This window comes from Manis pentadactyla, chromosome 14 (genome assembly GCF_030020395.1).
Source record: "Manis pentadactyla isolate mManPen7 chromosome 14, mManPen7.hap1, whole genome shotgun sequence".
Lineage (NCBI taxonomy): Eukaryota > Metazoa > Chordata > Mammalia > Pholidota > Manidae > Manis > Manis pentadactyla.
The window spans coordinates 68,709,040-68,729,632 of NC_080032.1; the positions used below are offsets into that span (position 1 = coordinate 68,709,040).

Sequence of the window (20,593 nt, forward strand, 5' to 3'; positions counted from 1 at the left end):
GGACTGGAGCTGGCATGAACTTTTCTTTTAGCTTTGGGCCTTGAAATACATGTGACCGCGCACTACTTGAAAGATCTGGTCATAAAATGTGAGTGCTGCCCTACCTGCTCACCCTGACCCGTGTTCTCTGTCCTTCCCTCTCATGGGACCAAGCTTCCATGTTAAGAACTGTGATATACAGGCCCACGTGGCCAAGCACTGAGGGAGCCGAACAGACACAAGAACACAGGCCCCCCTTCCAGACTCACACCTGCTTACACCCCTGCATGAGCTCGGGCACTGAGGGAACCAGGTCCTGTCTGGGTTTGGCCTGCAGCCCCAGCTCCCGAGAGTCTGGCGGAAGCTCCCGGCTGAGAGCTGCCAGATTCCTGGTCCATTGAAACTGGGAGGGTAAATGTTGGTTGAGCCACTGAATTTGGGGAAAAGTCCCACAGCAACAGCAGTCGGTCGCTCATGCTGTGGTCCCACAACAGGCCCCGGCCCACCCCTCCCGCCCCTGCTCCCCTGCCAGCCCCCTCCTTGTCACCTCCACTCTGGCAAAACTGCCTCTGTCTCCACGTGTCTGCAGGTTGTGCCTCCTGCCACACCAGGATTTGTGCAGGGCTGCTGCTTGTCCCACTGCTAAAATCAGAATGGCACCTCAGCTTAGCCTGCTCAGCTCCACCTAGTGGAGCTCGGGACGTGGTGCTCTGCTGTTTCCCTACAGAGCACTTGCTCTTTTCATGCACATGGTGTTTTTGTGGCTTTTGTCCATCTTCCCCCGTGAATTCTCCCTGGAGCTCCTGCAGGCTGGGGCCTTGTTGGGTCTTCCTGCCCTAGTGCATCTGAGCACTCAGGGCACAGGTGCTGACTGAATATGGGAGTGTGCACTCTAACCTCCCATGTTGCTAATTTTGTTGTTTTCATTAGTAGCAGTCGTAGTAGTAACATTTGATCAGCACTGTCATCATTTTTAGGCATCAGTATTTTCATTACATACACTGTTTTGGATTCTAAAAAACTTCTTGCCTGGATGTTGATGAGGGTTCATAGAACTCACACTGTGTGTTGACTGCAAGTTTTGCTAGTTGCAGAAAGGATGTTTTTAGAAGAGGTGGTTCTGTTTTTCCCTCCTATAATGCTGCGCTGACCTTGACTGCCGGCAGGGGAGCGCCCATGGACAACCAGAGTGATGTCTGGAGTCCTGCAGTTTATCCTGTGGCAGGACTGGGAGCAAAAATCCAGTCTTTGTGGGGCAGGTAGAGCGCATGGCACCTTCCTTCAAGGCTTTCTCTTCATTTCAGAAGGACCCAGTGCGGAGGCGCCTGCAGGGCCTTGGCTCCGGGACGGGACAGCATGCGGCAGGGTCCCTGTGAACTCCCTTTGTTCCCCGAGCAGAGGAGGAGGCTGGGCTGCCGCTTCTCCGGGCCTTTGACCTTCAGCTGCAGACCAGAGCCTTCCCTTCTGTGCCATCCCCCGTGGCTGACTCTCTACGTCTTCAGGTAAGGAGACTTTCACAACAGGTGAAAGTTTTTCTGTTTTCTGGCAGGTTCCATAAGGCAGGGGCTCAGTGGGTCAGACTCCCAGGGTGCTGTCGTGTTCATTAGGTACTGAGGATGGTTTTGTGGGAGAAATCCCTGCAGAGCTTCAGAGGGAGGGAATCAAGGACAGTCTTGTAGCGATCACACATGATACTGGGACTTACAGATGTTTAGGGTGGGGACGTGGGGCGTCCCTGGCCTGGACATAGGAACCTGTGGGGAGCCAGCCAATAATTAAATCATAAGACTTCTGGGAGAAAGAAACTCTTGTGTGCTTTCCTGTTACCAGCTCGGAACATATGGCGGTTAGAGCTCCTTGCCAAAATAAGCATATCTGTGTGAAAACACCCTGCTTTGATCTAACTGCAGCTGCATACGCCTCCCTTTTGTTCCTGTGCAGCTGCATGCCCCTCCCTTTTCCTGTTTCTTACCCGATAAAACCCCACGTATCTCAAGAATAAACGAGACTTGATCAGAACACTGTCTTGTCTCCTTTTCTCGTGTCTCTTGTCCCATCCACTCCCACTCCCCTCCTCAGGTCCACGTTGACTTACCCGCGGGTCGGGACAAGTGGCGCCCAACGTGGGGCCCGAGTATGGGGGACGCCGTGAGGAACGCTGTGCAGCGTGTCGGCCGACGAAGCATATAGAGGCAGGAGGACATCCACCCGGTGCTCGCCTGAACCTCGGTAAGTGCACACGCGATCATGGGACAAGCAGTTAGTCAGCAAGAGCTGTTTATTTGTGGATTGAAAAGGACTTTAAAGGCACGAGGAGTAAGGGTTTCAGTCAAAGACTTGTTAAAATTTTTTGACCATATAAAAGGTGTCTGTCCTTGGTTTCCTAAAGAAGGAACTATTAATGAGTCCCGGTGGAAGCTCGTGGGTGACGCTCTTAAGGATTACTATGACACATTTGGCCCCAAAAAAGTCCCCATAACCGTTTTCTCTTATTAGAATCTCATAAATGAGATCCTATCCCAGAGACATAGAGACCCTATAGTAGCAGAAGCCGTTTGAGCCAGAGAACAGGTCCTGCAAAAAGAAAGTAAAGCCACCTTAAGCCCAGTTTTAGAGGAGGAAAAACCAGTCCTGGAAGAAGACCTAATGTCCTTAGATAGTAGTGACGAAAGTCACCATGCCCTTGATATTAAGTTCACTAGTAAAACAAAAAGGGGCTCTGACAAAGCCTCTAGATCTGAAATCCCCAAAAAAGGACACAAAGAGGAGAAAAACACTAATCAGATAGGCAAAAGCCCGCCATTGAAAGACACCCATAAAAGGAGCATAAAAACTGTTGTTAAGGCTGTCTCAAAAGATTTGAATGACAGTGATGAGAGTGATTTAGAAGAAGAGATGGCTAAATATAATAAAGATGACTGGCCAAAATTTCTGCCTCCCCCTTATCGAGCCTTGCCTAGTGCACCTCCTTTTACTGCATTAATTACCAATCCTCATCAGTAATTATTGAACAAAATACAGTCGATAAAAGAGCAAATAAAATTAGAAAAAGAGCATCAAGATTAAATTCGACAATTGGAAGCATTGAAAATAGGAAAAGTAGAGAAAAGTAGCTCCGAAATTAAACCTGAAAATCAGACCACACCACCAGAGCAACTTAAACCTCCAATAAAGGGAGCTGCTCTGAAAGCCCAAATTAGACAAGATAATCTGTCTGTCCCTTCAAAGACGCCCAAGGAGAGGCATGGAGGCACCATAATGGCTTTGATTTTAAAGTCATCAAAGAAATCAAATTAGCCGTTGCACAGTGTGGTGCTACTGCCCCCCACAGCATGGCCATAGTAGAATCAGTAGTGGAAAATTGTCTTACTCCCGGAGATTGGAGATCTCTCTGCCCACGCTACACTGTCAGGCAGTGACTATCTCTTGTGGAAATCAGAATTCGTTGAGAATTGTCGCGATACTGCGCGACGCAATGCACAGGCAAATAATGGGTGGACTTATGATATGTTAGCAGGTGAAGGCAATTTTTCCACCAATGACCAACAGATGCAATATGATGCAGGATTGTACGCTCAGATTCAAGTAGCAGCTACTAAGGCTTGGAGAAAGATACCAGTGAAAGGAGATGCTAGTGCCTCGCTCACAGGCATAAAACAAGGTCCAGATGAGCCATTTGCTGATTTTGTCCATCGCCTCCTTACTGCAGCAGGAAGGATATTTGGGAGTACAGAGGCGGGCACAGATTTTGTCAAACAACTTGCATACGAGAATGCTAATGCAGCCTGCCAGGCAGCCATACGCCCTTATAGGAAAAAGACTGACCTCTCAGGGTACATTCGCCTTTGTTCGGACGTTGGCTCTGCATATCAGCAGGGCTTAGCCATGGCAGCTGCTATGCAAGGCCGCACTGTCAGAGACTTTCTATCCACTCAAACAAACAAGATCAAATGTTTTAATTGTGGACAGACAGGACATTATGCCAGAAATTGTAGCGAAGCCCCTAAGAGAGAAACTAAAAAAGTCCCTGGGCTCTGTCCCAAATGCAAGAGAGGCAACCATTGGGCAAATGAATGCCGATCTAAAACAGATTATGCTGGCCATCCCCTGAATACCAACCTTACTCAGAACCAGGGAAATGGGAAATGGGAAACGGGGCCCGCCCCAGGCCCCGGAAAAATGGGGCCAGAGAGTCCATTTTTTAGCACAAGCTGCCAGCAGTGACAATCCATCTCAACACTCCTCAGAGCCACAGCAGGGAGTGCAGGATTGGACCTCAGTTCCACCGCCTACACAGTATTGACCCCCGACATGGGAGTTCAAGCCTTGCCCACAGGCATTTATGGCCCCCTACCTGCAGATACTTTTGGATTAATTGTAGGACGTAGCAGTAGTACAATGGAAGGACTGATGATCTACCCCGGTGTTATAGACAGTGACTATACTGGAGAAATCAAAGTCATGTCTTCTTCACCAAAAAATATAAATACCATCCCTAATGGGAAGCGCTTTGCTCAGTTGTTGCTCCTCCCTTTACTAAATACCAATAATGAATCCCTTAATCCCCATCGAGGAAGCCAAGGATTCGGGTCCTCAGACGCATTTTGGGTTAAAGAAATCACAAATGACAAGCCGCTTTTAACACTATGGTTAGATGAAAAACAATTTCAAGTGCTAGTAGACACCGGTGCAGATGTTACCATAATTAAGAAGGATGATTGGCCTCAGTCTTGGCCACTTGAAGACTCCCTAACTCATTTGAAAGGTATAGGGTATAGGACAAAGCAATAATCCCCAAAGAAGTACTAAGCTTCTCTCTTGGAGAGATAAGGAAGGTAACAGTGGAACTATTCAACCATTTGTTATACCTGGACTACCCATTAATTTGTGGGGCAGAGATTTATTGTCTCAGATAAGCATGGTCATCGGTAGTCCTAATGAAGTAGTGACCCTACAGATGTTTAAGCAGGGATACCTTCCAGGACAAGGCTTAGGGAAAGCTTCCAGTGGAATTACCCAACCGTTACAACCCCCAATTAACCTTGCCCGAAAAGGACTAGGACATTTTTCGTGAAGGCCATTGGCTGTCCTGCCACCCATGCTGACAAAATCACCTGGATTACAGATGATCCAGTATGGGTGGACCAGTGGCCCCTTACGAAAGAAAAACTACAAGCTGCCGAGCAGTTGGTGCAGGAACAACTTCAGGCAGGCCATATTGTCCCTAGCAATTTGCCATGGAATACACCTATATTTGTTATAAAGAAAAAATCAGGAAGATGGAGGTTATTGCAAGATTTAAGAGCGGTAAATAAAACTATGGTAGTCATGGGAGCCTTACAGCCAGGGCTTCCCTCACCCACTGCTATCCCCCTCGGTCACTACAAAACTGTCATAGACCTAAAAGATTGTTTCTTTACCATCCCGCTCCATCCTGATGATCAAAAAAGATTTGCCTTCAGCCTCCCCTCCATTAACTTTAAAGCCCCGATGAAAAGATTTCAATGGAGAGTTTTGCCTCAAGGGATGTCGAATAGTCCAACTCTTTGTCAATCCTTTGTTGATGCAACCTTACAAGAATTTCACTCTAAATGGCAACAAATGTATTTAGTACATTATATGGATGATATACTGTTAGCAGGAGAAAAGGAAGATGAAGTCCTGCAATGTTATTCTCACCTGAGCATTGCACTTCACGAAGCAGGTTTACAAATAGCACCTGAAAAGGTTCAATTACAAGATCCTTATACCTATTTAGGTTTTCAGATGAAAGGAGCTTTTATTACATCTCCTAAGCCCCTCCTACATCTTGATCACCTCACCACACTTAATGATTTTCAGAAATTGTTAGGAGATATAAATTGGCTTGTACCATATCTAAAGATATCTAAAAGTGACTTGAAACCCTTATATGATATTCTCAAAGGAGACAGCCAACCCACATCTCCCCGATACCTTACCCCGAACAGCCGAGAAGCCATTAATATTGTTCAACAAGCTATTAGTAATCAGACCATTACCTTTATAGATTATAGTAAGCCACTTATCTATATCATCTGCAAAACTAAACTTACTCCTACAGCTGTCTTTTGGCAGACCGCCCCACTCCTTTGGGTCCACCTCCCTGTCTCCCCCAAAAAGGTCATAACGCCTTATTATGAAGCCGTTGCGGACTTAATTATCCTAGGCAGATCTCAGAGTGCGCAATATTTTGGCAAAGACCCTGACACGATTATTCAACCCTATACAAAGGAACAAGTTGATTGGCTCATGCAAACCACTGAGACATGGCCTATTTTCCTTGCAGTGTTTTCAGGACACTGCGACAATCATTACCCTCCAAGTAAGCTAATTGATTTTGCTCAAAAACATGAATTCGTTTTTCCCAAAATAACCTCAAGTAAACCCTTGCAAGATGCTCTCTTAATTTTTACAGACGGATCTTCTAATGGTACCGCTGCGTATATTCATAGCTCAAACCGAGTAACATTCCCTGTTCCCAATTCCTCTGCTCAAATTGTGGAACTCAATGCAGTTGTTGCTCTTTTTTCCACTTTTCCAAACAATGCTTTTAATCTTTACACTGACAGTGCCTATGTTTTTTACCCTATCCCGCAATTAGAGACTTGTAGCCAACTGAAATCAACTTCAACTGTTGAAACGCTCTTCCTGCAATTGCAAACACTAATAAGACGCAGAGTAGAACCTTTTTTCGTAGGCCATTTATGCGCTCATTCCAATTTACCCAGTCCTCTAGCAGAAGGCAACCAGAGAGCAGACATAGCCACGAAAATTTGCTATCTGATCCATTCTAAAGATCCTATCATTTCAGCAAGAAAAGCCCACGAGCTACATCATTTGAATGCCCATACTCTTCGGCTTATGTTCAAAATCACCGGAGAGCAAGCTAGAGACATCACCAAGTCTTGTCCTTCTTGCTCCCTCCACCTTCCAGTGCCACAACTCGGTGTAAACCCTTGTGGACGAATGCCCAACACCCTTTGGCAAATGGACGTGACACACATCCCAGAATTTGGCCCTCTTAAATATGTTCATGTCTCTATTGACACCTATAGTGGTTTTATTTTCACCACACTATAAACAGGGGAAGCCACAAAACATGTAATAGCTCATGTACTAACTGCCATAGCCAACATGGGAACGCCCCAGCAAATTAAGACTGATAATGGGCCCAGTTACAGTAGCCACAACTTTGAACAATTTTGCCAAAATCTCCACATATCTCACATAACCGGTATACCATACAATCCTCAAAGACAAGGAATTGTAGAATGAGCTAATCTCACCCTTAAAACTACCACTAACAAAATAAAAAAGGGGGAATGGTATCCAGTCAAAGGATCCCCCAGGAACATTCTACACCATGCCCTCTTTATTTTAAATTTTTTATCTTTAGACAGCACAGGGCAATCAGCAGCACAAAGGTTCTGGCATGCAAATACACAGAAACAGTTTGCTCAAGTAAAACGGAAAGATCCCCTGACCAACTCTTGGCATGGCCCAGACCCCGTGCTCATATGGGGACGAGGATCTGTCTGTATATATTCTAAAGACATGAGTTCAGCCAGATGGCTACCAGAACGACTTGTTAAACAAGTAGATCATTACATCCCCCAAACTTCACCTTTACAGAGTGATGACAGACTGTGAACCCTGGCTCTTAACCACAGCCTTAGTCATTGCCTTCATCTCAGGCATCGGGCTTGCCGCCTCCACCCCTCCCCAGTGGACCCTTGTACAGCAGACTATTCTTGTTACCACTTACTGGATCCTTGTTGGCATCTTTGCACTTCTTAACTGCACCTTATAAAGGGATGAAGCCCATCAACTCTCGCGTTTTCACCTTCTTCGCAGTAAGTATACTATTCCCTCTCTATTGTCGGGGGGGTTTCAATCACCCCCTAACAAAGAACAGATCTATGTGCAGCTATTTGGACAACCATGTGATTGTAAGGGAGGAATACAGGATTTAGAACCCAATATAGAAGGACATAAACAAGTAACATCTCAAGGGACAAAATACTTAACTGGATCCCAATTGACCACCCGAGGACCCATAGATTGTCAGGATAAGACAGCATATCTCACAGCAGATATCTCTGCAGGAGGATATTCCTCTAGCAGAGGATGGAAGTAAGTCTCTTGGAAATGTGTTAAAAAGCCTTCCATAACACCAACTGCTGACAAGAAATCAATACCCTGTAATTGCAATGCCACCGGCACCTTTACAGTCCAAGATCAAATGCATAGTAGTTGCTATGACTCTGTCCAGAGCTATCATCATAAAAACCAGACTTATCTGACAGCCATTCTGAAGACAACCCGCCGGGGTGCTGTACAGACCCATTCCCATAACTCACCACTTTCAGCTAGTTGTGCAGGGATTCCAGGAAAACCTGTTTGTTGGAAGGTCTTGTCACCTATTCATGTGTCCGATGGAGGAGGTCCATCGGATAGGGCCTGTGAACAACTCGTGCAACAGCGTATAGAGCAACTCATAGAGTATATGTATCCTTCCTTAAAATAACACCCTTTAGCTCTCCCTAAACCCAGAGGAATAAATTTAGATACTCAAACAGCTATTCTACTTGAAAATACCCACCAATTACTCAACCAGACTAATCCCACCCTCGCAGCAGATTGCTGGCTCTGTATGCCTTGGGGGACACCTATGCCCCTAGCCATCTTAACCGCTAATATATCCTCAGTCTCATCCAACGTGTCCTCCTCAGACAACTGTTCTTTGAGCCTCCCTTTTAAAGTTTAACCTCTTTCAAATGAAAATTTAACCTGCTTATACCAGAGCTATCAAAATAACTCTCATGATATAGATGTGGGGAATATCACATTCGCCAACTGTACCACCAATTACAACACTTCTGACCATTGTTTCCTGTGCCCCCCTAAAGAACAAGTATTTGTGTGTGGAAATAATTTAGCCTACACCGCACTGCCCAGCAATTGGACAGGGCAGTGCTCTACTGCAATCCTCCTCCCAGATATAAATATTGTGTCTGGAAATGACACAGTTCCACTACCCTCTTTTTATTATCTTCCTAAAAGACACAAGCGAGCAGTTACTTTCATCCCCTTGCTAATCAGTTTAGGTGTCACTGGAGCATTTGCTACAGGAACTGCAAGACTGGGCATATCTCTACATAAGTATAACCAATTATCTCTTCAGTTAATTGATGATGTTCAAGCTATTTCAGGTACTCTACAAGATCTTCAAGACCAAATCGATTCACTAGCAGAAGTAGTCCTACAAAACAGGCGTGGCCTAGATCTAGTTACCGCTGAACAAGGCGGAATCTGCTTAGCCCTAAAAGAAAAGTGTTGTTTTTATGCTAATAAATCCGGAATAGTTCGAGACAAAATTAAGAAGCTACAAGAAGACCTTATAAAAAGGAAAAAAGAATTGTTTGAGAACCCCCTGTGGACTGGGTTAAATGGGCTCCTCCCCTACCTTCTCCCCATACTAGGACCCTTGTCAGCTTGCTTCTCCTCCTATCTCTTGGCCCTTTTTTGTTCCAGAAGCTTATGTCCTTTGTAAAAAATAAGTAAACGCAATCCTGGCTCACCCCATTCAAGTCCATTATCACCGCCTAGAACAAGAAGAAAATGCGTGTATGTTCTCCACATGAGCTTGTGCCATACAATATGGTGCCACCTTCCTGCGCATTACTACACAACCTAAGACAGGCGCAAGACCTAACTGTCTTGGCAGCCAATGACGGGTAAGATGTAGTAGATGCCAGTATATTGCTCTGCAAGTGATCTCACGACTGGTTAGCCAAAGATGGGTAAGATTCCTAGAGGAAGGAACAACCTAAGACAGGCACAGTCGCATGGAGGTCCCATCACGCAGTCTCTTCTCCTTTTTAATTTTAAATAAAGAAGGGGGACCTATGGGGAGCTGGCCAATAATTAAATCATAAGACTTCTGGGAGAAAGAAACTCTTGTGTGCTTTCCTGTTACCAGCTCGGAACATATGGCAGTTAGAGCTCCTTGCCAAAATAAGCATATCTGTGTGAAAACACCCTGCTTTGATCTAACTGCAGCTGCATACGCCTCCCTTTTGTTCCTGTGCAGCTGCATGCCCCTCCCTTTTCCTGTTTCTTACCCGATAAAACCCCACGTATCTCAAGAATAAATGAGACTTGATCAGAACAGTCTTGTCTCCTTTTCTCGTGTCCCTTGTCCCATCCATTCCCACTCCCCTCCTCAGGTCCACGTTGACTTACCCGCGGGTCAGGACAGGAACCCCAGTGAAAAGGCAAATTTAAGTAGTCTGTACACAGCTTGATTAATTTTTGATAGTTGATATTTGCTATAATGTGAAAGTGTTTGAGAAACTGTGGACCAAGAGGGGTTGTAGTAAAATACATTATCTTAAGCTTCAATATTCTAAGTTTCTGAAATGCAGAATTCATTATAATTTCACTTTCCTGACTTTCAAAGAAGATAAGTGATCTGTAATGTCTTTAAAATATGCTTATCTTTCTAATAATGCGGTGACAATATGAAATACTGAAAAATACTGGCTCATTGAACATTTCCTCCTGGATTCCAGTGTGATTAGTATTATTAAAAGCTGATGAACCCAGGTTGCTACCCAATTGTTTTGAGTGTAATATAGCATCCTCAGTTAGATTGAGATGATCAAAACCCAGTGGTTATTCTTAAATACCAACCATTGCGTACTGCTGGAAACCACTGAGAATGGAATACCTGAGAACGTAAACCTTCAGAACAGTGAAGAACCAAGATCACGACTCCTTTGACAATGAGATACCTTCATTGCACATGTATTTTTTGCCTGTTAAAAATGCAAATCTGATGGCATTTAGTTGAATTTTGTAATTCCATTCAAGCGATAACATGATGGTATCTGTAGTCTCCTTGCTGTTGGTTATGATCCTCTTTCTATTAAGAATTGATATGTTTAGTGGGAGGTTTTTCATTTGTCACTTCTGTAATTTCCGATTATTTCTAAATCCAAGTATCCTGTGTCCTGTTAAAAGCTTTCCATTTCTCCAATATAAAAATTACCTCCTCACTTGAGTTGTAACCAAGGTGGGAAGGAGGCCTTCTAAAGGTAGACATCTTTACATAAAGTCAGGATGTTTTGTTGGAGGGCCTCATAACACTGTCCACTTTGTTTGCAGTATCATCCCATCATGATAACTGCCTAAAAAGGTGCTATCCCTGTGCACCGAGATGCTTCTGATGTCGGTATTGTGTATTTTCAGTTTGGTTTTCGATTCCATATCATTTTCAACTTATACTATTGGAATTTTAAAATGTGTGCTCCTGATTCACATACACTTACATACATGTACTTTTAGTATCTGTTCATTGTATATTTTGCATTGGGCGATGGCTGATGCATTTGATCTTGATGACCATTGGGTGTTTGTAAGTATACTTAAAGTACTTTCAAGGACAAAGCTGAAAATATCCCATCTGGCGATTCAATTCACAAAACCTGTTTATCCATTGTGTAATGTTCTTAAGCTTATCATAGTTTGTGTCTTCAGATGATCAACCGAAAAAGATACAAATTGGGCATGATGACATACACAGTAGAGGAGTAATGGCCTCTGACTTTTAGTGCAAACTCCATAGTTGCTCATGTGTAATAACTGTGACCATGAGTGTTTTTCTGTTAACATTATCCTTTTACTATTTACTAAAAATTACTGCAGGTACACCCTGTCCATGTTTTCTTTGCTTTCAGTGCAGTCAGTACAGCATCTATGGTGATGGCAGTGTTGTTACATGAACATACCTTGTCCTCTGACATACTCATGCTGGGCTACTTCTCTTGTACAATCAGAAGTGTTGAAAAGTATTAGCTTTTTATATTCAGTTGTATTTTGGATCTAACCTGATTTCTTAGGTGCATTATATATTCCTTTTGAATTGTAAGCACAGAGGAACAAATCAGTTTTTATCTTTACCTACATCATTAGCTAAAGGAATTCTATCAACATGTAAGTTGAAGTAAATTGGGGAGCATACCGGCATTTTAGCTTTGAATAATTCTGTGTGGTCTCTTAAGTATCATTTCTGGCACACAACATAGCAACATCTACCATCACTTGGAGTATAGTTGGACACCTGTAATTCTTTGATTTTGTCACTGTTTGCTCACTATCACCGGGGACATGATGTTTGAATACTTTTTAGACATTTTCTGATCAGATAATATCAAGACAAAACATTGAATCTCTTAATGGTCATACCTTCTGTTCTCATAACTAATCTGAACATTTGAGTTAGAGACTTGTTTTTCTTTGAGAGGGCATCTTTCATATTTATTGATCTATTGTTAACAACAATAAAATTCTGTATAGGGGACTCAATGCTCAATGCACAGTCATTAATCCACCCCAAGCCTAATTCTCATCAGTCTCCAATCTTCTGAAGCATAATGAACAAGTTGTTACATGGTGAACAAATTCTTACATAGTAAATAAGTTCTTACATGGCGAACAGTACAAGGAGAGTCATCACAGAAACTTTTGGTTTTGATCACACGTTATGAACAATAAACAATCAGGTCAAATATGGATATTCATTTGATTTTTATACTTGATTTATATGTGAATCCCACATTTCTCCCTTATTATTATTATTTTCAATAAAATGCTGAAGTGGTAGGTAGATGCAAGATAAAGGTAGGAAACATAGTTTAGTGCTGTAAGAGAGCAAATGTAGATGATCAGGTGTGTGCCTGTAGACTAAGTGTGAATCCAAGCTAGACAAGGGCAATAAAACATCCATGGATGCAGATTTTTCTCAAAAAGGGGGGGGTGAGGTTCTAAGCCTCACCTCTGTTGATCCCCAATTTTTCACCTGGTGACCCCCCTGCGACTGTGCCTGTCTTAGGCTGTTCCTCCCTTGAGGAATCTTACCCGTTTCTGGCTAACCAGTCATCTTCCGTGGCCATACAGGGAAATGTAAAGTTGGTAAGTGAGAAAGAGGCAATATTGTTTGAAAAGGTTAGCTTTTTACTTATTTGCAGATTTATGCCCTGTGGCTTTTATGCCCAGTATTTGTCTTGAGGTATCTTTATCACTTGGAAGAATTATGATACTCGGTAAATTCGATTTGAGGCACGAATTCTAATTAAGGGTTGTAATTTGGAAGGAAGAAGAAAAGCTATAGGAGTAGCAGACGGAAGAAAACATGGGAAGATTGATTATTTCTTTGACATATCTTCTTGTAGAGTAACTTAAGCATGTATAGGTTTTAAACCACTAATTAAATTGCCTACACACATTAACATAATAGGAATACAGTTACATAACCAAAGCAGACCTATAATTACCAGCCATCTCCAGTGAAACCAAGAAAACCAGTTAGGCACCTTAGGCGTTTGTGAAAACTTATCTATGATATGGTGGATATTGTCCCACTGAACTTGAACAGTCTGAGAGAAATCAGACAAATTAAAACAACCCATTCTTGGGGACTGTTCACATCCCCTATGTTCTTTTAACAGTAGATAGTCTGTAGTCATAAGATTTTGGAGCGCTACAACTTGCACTTCTCCTAATTCTTGGTTGAGTATGCACAGGCCAGCCTAGATACCTCCTTCTTCATTCCAATGGCATGTCCAGGAACCAGTGGGATGAATGCAGCTACAACTGCAGCATCGCCTGGATCTTTGTTGCGGTTTTTTGATGATCATCTTCTGGTATGACTCTTCCAGAGAGTGCTGATGTTGGAAGTTCTTCTTCATATCGTATCTTAGTTCATTTTCTGGGTAGCCAAATTAGGCTTTGATACTCTGTATAAACACAAACAGACCCTTTGCCCACACTTTGATATGCCCTTTATACCACTGTGTAGAACTCATTGGAGGTCACCACACAGGAACTGCTTTTTTTTTTTAAGAGAAAGGAATATTATCAGAAAAATGTACCTCCATAGCCGATCATCTGACACCCTTTAAGTGATCAAAATTAAGGATATTTAAAGCATGCATTAATCATTGATTTACAGTTAGTTTTATCCTATCAGGGAGTAATCCCCCTTTTCTTTCTTTTTTTCTTTTTTTGCTATCTTTAATCTACACTTACATGAAGAATATTATGTTTACTAGGCTCTCCCTTATACCAGGTCCCCCCTATAAACCCTTTTACAGTCACTGTCCATCAGCATAGCAAAATGTTGTAGAATCACTACTTGTCTTCTCTGTGTTGTACAGCCCTCCCCTTTCTCCCCCCCATGCATGCTAATCTTAATACCCCCCTTCTTTTTCCCCCCGCTTATCCCTCCCTAACAACCCATTCTCCCCAGTCCCTATACCTTTCATACCTGTTAGTCCATTCTTGGGTTCTGTGATTCTGCTGCTGTTTTGTTCTTTCAGTTTTTCCTTTGTTCTTATACTCCACAGATGAGTGAAATCATTCGGTATTTTTCTTTCTCTGCTTGGCTTATTTCACTGAGCATAATACCCTCCAGCTCCATCCATGTTGCTGCAAATGGTTGGATTTGCCCTTTTCTTATGGCTGAGTAGTATTCCATTGTGTATATGTACCACTTCTTCTTTATCCATTCATCTATCGATGGACATTTAGGTTGCTTCCAATTCTTGGCTATTGTAAATAGTGCTGCGATAAACATAGGGGTGCATCTGTCTTTCTCAAACTTGATTGCTGCATTCTTAGGGTAAATTCCTAGGAGTGGAATTCCTGGGTCAAATGGTAAGTCTGTTTTGAGCATTTTGATGAACCTCCATAGTGCTTTCCACAATGGTTGAACTAATTTACATTCCCACCAGCAGTGTAGGAGGGTTCCCCTTTCTCCACAGCCTCGCCAACATTTGTTGTTGTTTGTCTTTTGGATGGTAGCCATCCTTACTGGTGTGAGGTGATACCTCATTGTAGTTTTAATTTGCATTTCTCTGAGAATTAGCGATGTGGAGCATCTTTTCATGTGTCTGTTGGCCATCTGTATTTCTTTTTTGGAGAACAGTCTGTTCAGTTCCTCTGCCCATTTTTTAATTGGGTTATTTGTTTTTTTTTGTTGAGGCATGTGAGCTCTTTATATATTTTGGACGTCAAGCCTTTATCGGATCTGTCATTTACAAATATATTCTCCCATACTGTAGGGTTCCTTTTCTATTGATGGTGTCTTTTGCTGTACAGAAGCTTTTCAGATTAATATAGTCCCACTTGTTCATTTTTGCTGTCGTTTTCCTTGCCCGGGGAGATACGTTCAAGAAGAGGTCACTCATGTTTATGTCTAAGAGGTTTTTGCCTAAGTTTTGTTCCAAGAGTTTAATGGTTTCATGACTTACATTCAGGTCTTTGATCCATTTTGAGTTTACTTTTGTATATGGGGTTAGACAATGGTCCAGTTTCATTCTCCTACATGTAGCTGTCCAGTTTTGCCAGCACCATCTGTTGAAGAGACTGTCATTTCGCCATTGTATGTTCATGGCTCCTTTTTCAAATATTAATTGACCATATATGTTTGGGTTAATGTCTGGAGTCTCTAGCCTGTTCCACTGGTCTGTGGCTCTGTTCTTGTGCCAGTACTAAATTGTCTTGATTACTATGGCTTTATAGTAGAGCTTGAAGTTGGGGAGTGAGATTCCCCCCTACTTTATTCTTCTTTCTCAGGATTGCTTTGGCTATTCGGGGTGTTTGGTGTTTCCATATGAATTTTTGAATTATTTGTTCCAGTTCATTGAAGAATGTTTCTGGTAGTTTCATAGGGATTGCATCAAATCTGTATATTACTTTGGGCAGGATGGCCATTTTGACGATATTAATTCTTCCTAGCCATGAGCATGGGATGCGTTTCCATCTGTTAGTGTCCCCTTTAATTTCTCTTAGGAGTGACTTGTAGTTTTCAGAGTATAAGTCTTTCACTTCTTTGGTTAGGTTTATTCCTAGGTATTTTATTTTTTTTGATGCAATTGTGAATGGAGTTGTTTTCCTGATTTCTCTTTCTGTTGGTTCATTGTTAGTGTATTGGAAAGCTACAGAATTCTGTGTGTTGATTTTGTATCCTGCAACTTTGCTGTATTCCGATATCAGTTCTGGTAGTTTTGGGGTGGAGTCTTTAGGGTTTTTTATGTACAATATCATGTCATCTGAAAATAGTGACAGTTTAACTTCTTATTTACCAATCTGGATTCCTTGTATTTCTTTGTTTTGTCTGATTGCCATGGCTAGGTCCTCCAGTACTATATTAAATAGCAGTGGGTAGAGTGGGCATCCTTGTCTGGTTCCTGATCTCAGAGGAAAAGCTTTCAGCTTCTCGCTGTTCAGTATAATGTTGGCTGTGTGTTTATGATATATGGCCTTTATTATGTTGAAGTACTTGCCCTCTATTCCCATTTTGCTGAGAGTTTTTATCATGAATGGATGTTGAACTTTGTCAAATGCTTTTTCAGCATCTATGGAGATGATCATGTGTTTTTGTCTTTCTTTTTGTTGATGTGGTGGATGATGTTGATGGATTTTCGAATGTTGTACCATCCTTGCATCCCTGGGATGAATCCCACTTGGTCATGGTGTATGATCCTTTTGATATACTTTTGAATTCGGTTTGCTAATATTTTATTAAGTATTTTTGCATGTACATTCATCAGGTATATTGTTCTGTAATTTTCTTTTTTGGTGGGGTCTTTGCCTGGTTTTGGTATTAGGGTGATGTTGGCTTCATAGAATGAGTTTGGGAGTATTCCCTCCTCTTCTATTTTTTGGAAAACTTTAAGGAGAATGGGTATTATGTCTTCTCTGTGTGTCTGATAAAATTCCGAGGTAAATTCGTCCGGCCCCGGGGTTTTGTTCTTGGGTAGTTTTTTGATTACCATTTCAATTTCTTTGCTCGCAATTGGTTTGTTTAACTTTTGTGTTTCTTCCTTGGTCAGTCTTGGAAGGTTGTATTTTTCTAGGAAGTTGTCCATTTCTTCTAGGTTTTCCAGCTTGTTGGCATATAGGTTTTCATAGTAGTCTTTAATAATTCTTTGTATTTCTGTGGAGTCTGTCATGATTTTTCTGTTCTCATTTCTGATTCTGTTGATTTGTGTTGATTCTCTTTTTCTCTTAATAAGTTTGGCTAGAGGCTTATCTATTTTGTTTATTTTCTCAAAGAACCTGCTCTTGGTTTCATTGATTTTTGCTATTGTTTTATCCTTCTCTATTTTGTTTATTTCTTATCTGATCTTTATTATGTCCCTCCTGCTGACTTTAGGCCTCATTTGTTCTTCTTTTTCCAATTTCGATATTTGTGATGTTAGACTGTTCATTAGAGATTGTTCTTCCTTCTTCAAGTGTGCCTGGATCGCTATATACTTTCCTCTTAAGACTGCTTTCGCTGCGTCCCACAGAAGTTGGGGCTTTGTGTTGTTCTTGTCATTTGTTTCTATATATTCCTTGGTCTCTATTTTAATTTGTTCATTGATCCATTGATTATTTAGGAGCATGTTGTTAAGCCTCCATGTGTTTGTGAGCCTTTTTGTCTTCTTTGTAGAATTTATTTCTAGTTTTATAACTTTGTTGTCTGAAAAATTGGTTGGTAGAATTTCAATATTTTGGATTTTGCTGAGGCTCTTTTTGTGGGCTAGTATGTGGTCTATTCTGGAGAATGTTCCATGTGCACTTGAGAAGAATATGTATCCTGTTGCTTTTGGATGTAGAGTTCTATAGATGTCTATTAGGTCCATCTGCTCTACTGTGTTGTTCAGTGCTTCCATGTCCTTACTTATTTTCTGCCCGATGGATCTATCCTTTGGGGTGAGTGGTGTGTTGAAGTCTCCTAGAATGAATGCATTGCAGTCTATATCCTCCTTTAGTTCTGTTAGTATTTGTTTCACATATGCTGGGGCTCCTGTGTTGGGTGCATATATATTTAGAATGGTTATATCCTCTTGTTTGACTGAGCCCTTTATCATTATGTAGTGTCCTTCTTTATCTCTTGTTACTTTCTTTGTTTTGAAGTCTATTTAGTCTGATATTAGTACTGCAACCCCTGCTTTCTTCTTGCTGTTGTTTGCTTGAAATATGTTTTTCCATCCCTTGACTTTTAGTCTGTACATGTCTTTGGGTTTGAGGTGAGTTTCTTGTAAGCAGCATATAGATGGGTCTTGCTTTTTTATCCATTCTGTTACTCTGTGTCTTTTGATTGGTACATTCAACCCATTAACATTTAGGGTGACTATTGAAAGATATGTACTGATTGCCATTGCAGGCTTTAAATTCGTGGTTACCAAAGGTTCGAGGTTAGCCTCTTTAGTATCTTACTGCCTAACTTAGCTCGCTTATTGTGCTGTTATGTACACTGTCTGGAGATTCTTTTCTTCTCTCCCTTCTTATTCCTCCTCCTCCATTCTTCATATGTTGGGTGTTTTTTTCTGTGCTCTTTTTAGGAGTGCTCCCATCTAAAGCAGTCCCTGTAAGATACCCTGTAGAGGTGGTTTGTGGGAAGCAAATTCCATCAGCTTTTGCTCGTCTGGGAATTGTTTAATCCCACCATCATATTTAAATGATAGTCATGCTGGATACAGTATCCTTGATTCAAGGCCCTTCTGTTTCATTGCATTAAATATATCATGCCATTGTCTTCTTGCCTGTAGGGTTTCTGTTGAGAAGTCTGATGTTAGCCTGATGGGTTTTCCTTTATAGGTGACCTTTTTCTCTCTAGCTGCCTTTAAACCTCTTTCTTTGTCCTTGATCTTTGCCATTTTAATTATTATGTGTCTTGGTGTTGTCCTCCTTGGATCCTTTCTGTTGGGGGTTGTGTGTATTTCTGTGGTCTGTTCGATTATTTCCTCCCCCAGTTTGGGGAAGTTTTCAGCTATTATTTCTTCCAAGATACTTTCCATCCCTTTTCCTCTCTCTTCTTCTTCTGGTACCCCTATAATACGGATATTGTTACTTTTGGTTTGGTCACACAGTTCACTTAATATTGTTTCATTCTTGGAGATCTTTTTATCTCTCTCTATGTCAGCTTCTATGCGTTCCTGTTCTCTGGTTTCTATTCCATCAATGGCCTCTTGCATCTTATCCATTCTGCTTATAAATATTTCCAGAGTGTGTTTAATTTTTGTAATCTCCTTCCTGGCATCTGTGATCTCCCTCTGGACTTCATCCCATTTTTCTTGCATATTTCTCTGCATCTCTGTCAGCATGTTTATGATTTTTATTTTGAATTCTTTGTCAGGAAGACTGGTTAGGTCTGTCTCCTTCTCTGGTGTCTCTGTGATCTTGGTTTGCCTGTAATTTTGTCTTTTCATGGTGATAGAAATAGTTTGCAGAGCTGGGACGAGTGACGGCTGGAAGAACTTCCCTTCTTGTTGGTTTGTCGCCCTCCTCTCCTGGGAGAACAGCGACCTCTAGTGGCTTGTGCTGGGCAGCGTTACTCAGACAGGGCTTCTGCTTCCTGCCCGGCTGCTATGGAGTTTTCTCCACTGTTGCTGTGGTCGTGGCCTGGTTCGGGCCTCTGCTCCAAAGTGGTGGAGTCGCATTGGAGGGTGAGCGGCCGGGAGTCTATTTATCTCTGTAAGGGGCCTCTGTGCTTACTACTGCCCAGCGGATTAGAGTGCCCAGAGATCCCCGGATTCCCTATCTCTGGACCAAGTGTCCCGCCCTTCCCCTTTAAGACTTCCAAAAAGCCTCTGCCAAAACAAAACAATGACCAAAAAAAAAAAGGCCGTTCGTTTTTCTTTATTCTCTGGCACCAGCCTCAGGCAACTGCTCACTGGTCTTGCTGCCCTGTTTCCCTAGTCTTGGGGTCCCTGTCCCTTTAAGACTTCCATAAAGCCCTCGCCAAAGCAAAACAACAACAACAACAACAACAACAAAAATGGCCACTCGCTTTTCTTTTGTCCTCCGGCGCCAGCCTCCGGTACCCGCTTACTGGTCTTGCTGCCCTGTTTCCCTAGTATCCAGGATCCCACGCATGCACTGTGTCTGCGCTCTGGTCCCGATGCCTAGGGCTGGGTGTTCAGCAGTCCTGGTCTCCCTCTCCCTACCCGCTCTGAATCCTCCCACCGGGAGCTGGGGAGAGGGGCACTCGGGTCCCGCCAGGCTGTGGCTTTTATCTTACCCCCTTTGCGAGACCCTGGGTTCTCACAGGTGTGGATGTGGTCTGGATGTTGTCCTGTGTCCTCTTGTCTTTATTGTAGGAAGAGTTGTCTTTTCATAGATATATGTGGTTTTGGGAGGAGATTTCCACTGCTCTACTCACGCCGCCATCTTGGCTCCACCTCCTGAGTTAGAGATTTTTATTCTGTTCCATTACTGCTGAAATGTACAAGTATTCTTGGAATACATGTGAGCCAGTCACTGAGGCATTTTATTTTTTGTTTCTACAGCAGTCTTTTGAATGTTCAACCGTGAGGTGAAATAGACACGATAGTGTCTGAATCTCTACATACATTTATGATGACATGACTTTTTGAGAGTGACCCACACACAGCCATACCAGTGAAACAACTTTAAAAACCCTCCCAATTAACATAATATATAATAAGTAAATATGCACATTCATTATCCACTGAAAATGAAAACTATAGCATAGTTGTTTTGGAAATTTTGTATCTTCCTGGGTTATTTACTTCTCTGT

The 20,593-nt window shown here is 42.3% G+C and overlaps 1 long non-coding RNA gene across 1 annotated transcript; it reads left to right on the top strand.

Moving 5' to 3' along the window:
* Positions 1-1,513: 1,513 nt before the first annotated feature.
* Positions 1,514-10,163, top strand: LOC130680624 (uncharacterized). The gene is made up of 3 exons (XR_008993660.1): positions 1,514-2,208; positions 7,633-7,853; positions 9,204-10,163. It is a non-coding gene; the product is annotated as an uncharacterized LOC130680624 (long non-coding RNA).
* Positions 10,164-20,593: the final 10,430 nt, after the last annotated feature.